The sequence below is a fragment of the Clupea harengus genome, chromosome 2 (genome assembly GCF_900700415.2).
Source record: "Clupea harengus chromosome 2, Ch_v2.0.2, whole genome shotgun sequence".
Classification (NCBI taxonomy): Eukaryota; Metazoa; Chordata; class Actinopteri; order Clupeiformes; family Clupeidae; genus Clupea; species Clupea harengus.
The window spans coordinates 4,378,699-4,384,111 of NC_045153.1; the positions used below are offsets into that span (position 1 = coordinate 4,378,699).

The 5,413-nt window shown below is 41.7% G+C and overlaps 1 long non-coding RNA gene across 1 annotated transcript; it reads right to left on the reverse strand.

The window, feature by feature from the left end:
• Positions 1-107: 107 nt before the first annotated feature.
• LOC116223628 lies at positions 108-1,082 on the reverse strand. Its single transcript, XR_004165179.2, has 3 exons — positions 965-1,082; positions 213-235; positions 108-127 (listed from the first exon to the last, which is right to left on the reverse strand). It is a non-coding gene; the product is annotated as an uncharacterized LOC116223628 (long non-coding RNA).
• Between the last annotated feature and the right edge of the window lie 4,331 nt (positions 1,083-5,413).

Below are 5,413 nucleotides of genomic sequence, written 5' to 3' on the forward strand. Positions count from 1 at the left end.
ACACTTACTGTATTGAACAATCTCCTGCATCTTCTCCCAGACTCTGAACTTCAGGTTGCCCAGGTGTTTTGCCACATTGATCAGAGCTCCTGAAACCCTCTCTGGATCCTGCAGTGTGCACTGGGCTCTGGAATAACATTCAGGAGTCAGTGCTGCTGTGGGTTTGGGTTCAGAACCACAGAGAAGAGAGAGACAGGAGGCAGATCACTCACCTTTCCACTGTGCTCTTGTAGTTCTGTGAAATGATAAAGGAGGGAATATGTGTATTGAAAAGTATTGTTGTAATTATTTCACCTATGATAAACTAACAAACAAATACAAATACATGAATATAGACACTTGTTTAAGCAGTTTGTTCTTTAGCAGTACCCTGGCAACAGACACACACATCACACACACACATAACACATACACACACACACACACACACACACACACACACACACTCACACACACACACTCACACACACTCACACATAAAACCCAAGTACTCTGCATTAGTGCCTACAGGAGCTGCATGTCCCCCCCCCCCATAAACACACACACACACACACACACACACACACACACACACACACACACACACACACACACACACACACACACACACACACAAACAGACAGACACACACACACATACCACACACACACACATACACACGCACACACATTACACACTCCTCATATCACGTCACATTATCAACTTCAGGTTTCCATGGATAATTGGCTACAAAATGAACATTTACACACATCCGGTTATATCATACACACACACACACACACACACACACACACACACACACACACACACACACACACACACACACACACACACACACACACCCACAGACACACATACACGCACTCACACATAACACACACACACATACACACACCTACTGTATATTAGAATAGTACACATTTAAAATCCAGTATCAATAAAAAATATATATTTTCTTCTTACCTGTAAGAATGTGACATCATCAGCTTCCATCTCCTTTTCTATGGCTCTGATTGTGTCTGAAAGAGATGAAATCTCTCTGCTCATCTTCTCAATCTTCTCCTTCATCATCTGACTCTTCTTCTCCTCTTCCTCCCTCAGTGCAGCTATCCTGGCTGCCTCTTCATCTCGTAGAAACTGGTGAAGCTCCCAAAACTCCTTCTGGATCTGCCTCTCTGTGTGTTTGGCTTGAGTCTGGGTAAAATCAAGTCATATCAACCCAATTACTGCAAGATAGTGTCTTTCATACTTTAAATATTCTGAAAGCATACGTGAAAACTAACATTAAAAAAATAAAAGCAACATAATGAGAGCTCACTTATAAAGTATAAAACATTTTAATCCTCTCCCTTAAAGTGTAATTAATGTATCATTCTTTTTTTTACACACGTTTTCTGAAAAGTTTTGCAAAACTGCACACACAAAATGCAAAAGACCACAAATCTCTTCCAAAATGAAACACTGCATTCAAAACTCACTAGTGTGATACACCTAAACACACACACACAAACACACACACACACATACACACTAGTGTGATAAGTCTGAAACCGCTACAATAAGAAGTTACAGTGGGAAACGTAACGCATACTATCAGTTCAGAAAAACAGTTTACCTTCAGACTGAGGGGGAAAAAAACTTTTAGCAGGCGAATTCATTTCATACGCATAACAGTCTCAGTTGTTATGGCAACGTTAATCAATGACACAGAGCAAGTGGTGTTAGAGGGACTGTGGGAATGGTGACACCCGTGTGTGAGTCTCCGATCACGGACTAGAGGAAGGATGGATTATTATACAGGGTGAACACTTGTCCTTGTACATTTATAATCTGCTAAAGCTTTTATCAGTAGAGCATTCCTGTACAATAACATGTGTTATTCATTCTATGTGTGGCACTGTTGAATCTCAGGCTGATGCATGGTCCTCCTATGTCTAAGGGCTGATGCATGGTCCTCCTATGTCTAAGGGCTGATGCAAGGTCCTCCTATGTCTAAGGGCTGATGCATGGTCCTCCTATGTCTAAAGGCCCTGTCACACCATGACGTTCTGGTCAACGTTCTCTGAACTTTCTAATCGTTCAATTTCGAGCGTTCTAGGGCGATGTGGACACATCTGGCGTGTGACTTAACGAAAGAATAGTGTAGGACTGACGCATGACTACTAGCGTGGGACTCACGCATGAGGAGCATGTAACAGCGACAAAAGTGACGTGTCACTGGTGCGCGACAAACGTGTGCTGACGTGTCTGCTACTAGCGCTGCTGCAGATAAGAAGATGATAAATGCTGCTGAAAGTAAGAAGAATACAAAGCCTCTTTCACTAGCAATGTCTTCGAACGAAGATTTACTGTTATTATTACTGTGATTTACGAAATAACGGGCGTTATTCCTGTGGTTTTATGTTATTAAAATAAATGATTTAAATTTGACACTGAATTTGTGTTTCTCAATGTTTATTATTAGAAAACATCAACACATCCACACACATTGTCCATTTCACAAGAGTCTTCATATCATATCCATCTGCCATGGAACAGCACCAGCTATAACAGTGCTCAGCTATGTTCAAGTTCAGTACATCTACTTAATGCTGGCTCAAGCAAGCATATACCCTCCACTCCGCTTTTCGCTAGATTATGAAATGATCTTGCATGACATGATAGCATTGAATATGTAGATGTATAGTGGACAGAATAACGTTTGCAATGATGTAAGTTGCGTTTGTTGATCACGTATGGTTAATAACATATTAATTGTAGAAGGGACATGATAAAATCAAGATCTTCCCTTGGTGAAAAAACTTTCGCCGATATCTTCCTACGAGAGATGGGTTAGGTGCTCAAATTTCCCTGGATCAAAGAGGACGTTAGTAGGCATGTCCAAACTAAAAATCACGTCTCAGGATTGCTGCGCACATAAGTTATTTCGGGTGCATCAACTGTACTCAGTCTACCATACCCAACGACTGACTACCACAGCCAAACGCGTGCAAAGTTAATAAAACGTTCCACGAAAGTTCTCCAGCGTTTAAATTAAACGTTGAAGAACGCTGATCTCCATGAGAACTTTTGTGCATGTTCAAAACTTTCTTTTTGGACCAGCGTTCTCCTCCGATCACCGACGATTACCGACGATTACAGCGTTCACCAGCTTTCACACAAAGCTCTTCTGGCGCAATACCAGCGACCATGCACGATTACCAACGTTTCCTCTAACATCATAGAACGTTGACCAGAACGTCATGGTGTGACAGGGCCTTAAGGGCTGATGCAGACTAGTCCTCCTATGTCTAAGGGCTGATGCACGGTCCTCTTATGTCTATGGGGAGCCCATAGGAGCACATACCAGCAGATTCAGAGACAGTTTCTACCCTCATACCATCAGGATGCTGAACTATCCTACATCCCCTCACACTTAATGGGGTCAACCTCATGCAACTTGCACTTTAATTTATATCTTTTTCATCCTGTCTTTCTTACTTTCTTTCTAGCCTTTCAATTCTAGTACTTCATTTATTCTTTTTGAGCAGACACTTGAGCACAAGGAATTTCATTACTGATAAATGCCCTTTTTATGAGTACAGTTTCCTATTATCCTTTATTTAACTGTAACAGATGGGGAACAAGGAGTGATCCTGACACTATCATGGGTTACTCAGTAACAGATGGGGAACAAGGAGTGATCCTGACACGGCGGCGCGTCTGGTGTTCAACCAACCGAAGAGGGCACACGTCACCCCGCTACTCATTGACCTCCACTGGCTGCCTGTAGCTGCTCGCATTAAGTTCAAGTCACTTATGCTTGCCTACAGAGTGCTTGATGGTTCTGCTCCTATCTACCTAAATGCTCTTGTAAGGGCAAATGTTACACCCAGGATGCTGCGCTCTTCTAGTGAGCGTCGTTTGGCACTGCCGTCTGTGCAAGCACGGCAGTCCAGACTATTCTCATTTGTAGTTCCACGTTGGTGGAATGAGCTGCCCAGCACTACCAGAGCAGGGGCGTCCCTCTCTACCTTTAAGAAGCTTTTGAAGACCCAACTCTTCAGAGAGCACTTCCCGTCCTAACTGGCACTTCGACTAGTGCGTAACTTGCAATTACAGCAGTTACACTTCTGCACTCTTTCTTTCTTTTTATTTCATTTTGTTATATTTCTAATGTAAAGTAGTATTTATTTATTGTTACACCAGGTTCTATTGCTCGTAGCTTGAATATTCTCTCCCTTGTACGTCGCTTTGGACAAAAGCGTCTGCTAAATGACTAAATGTAAATGTAAATGTAACATGGGTTACTCAGTAACAGATGGGGAACAAGGAGTGATCCTGACACTAACATGGGTTACTCAGTAACAGATGGGGAACAAGGAGTGATCCTGACACTAACATGGGTTACTCAGTAACAGATGGGGAACAAGGAGTGATCCTGACACTAACATGGGTTACTCAGTAACAGATGGGGAACAAGGAGTGATCCTGACACTATCATGGGTTACTCAGTAACAAATGACTAAATGTTTCAAGAGCAGCAACAGTGCCACCCAGCACCCATAACAGAGACGTTATAACACAGGAGACAAATCACTGAGGGGAAATAAATCGGGAATCGGGGGGATCTGTAACATAAACATGGTGGATCTGTAACCTAAACATGGTGGATCCTCACCTGGACCGCAACATTTGGTGCAAACACAGTGAACAAGTCAACACCAAGAAAGGGGTCGTTTTTTTAGCTGTACTTGAGCGGTTGAAGAAACGTTGTTTATGTCAGATTTAAATGCAGATTCGCATGGTGTAGGCTACTTGACATGTCTGTTTGACTATCCTATGTGGAGTTATGGATCTCTCCGTATTTATTAAGATAAGAATTATCTTGTCTGCCCCAAACAGTAGCCCATCATTGATGGTTCATCAACATCACAACCAATGTCCTCCTTTGGAACTGGTATCTATAAGTCTTGCATTTTGAAGGGTGCTGTCTTAAAAAGGCACACAAACATTCACTGCCTGTTTGTTTCTCTTTGAAAGTGAACTATGTGTGTGATGTTTTATGAAGAGTGTTTCATGAAATTGAAAACGGAGTTAAAGGCTGAGATTTAGCACAGATGTGGTGTGGTTGTGCTGTATGTGAGAAAGGCTTCAGAGATCCTATGACATGGAAATATTTAGTTTTAGACATTTTTAATCAACTAGTTAAAGACAGTAATCAACTTCACTGCATTTGACATTCATGTGGACAGTAGTCAACTAGTTAAATTCAGTAATCAACTCCACTAGTTAAAGACAGTAATCAACTCCACTAGTTAAAGACAGTAATCAACTCCACTAGTTAAAGACAGTAATCAACTACACTGCATTTGACATTCATGTGGACAGTAGTCAACTAGTTAAATTCAGTAATCAACTCCACTAGTTAAA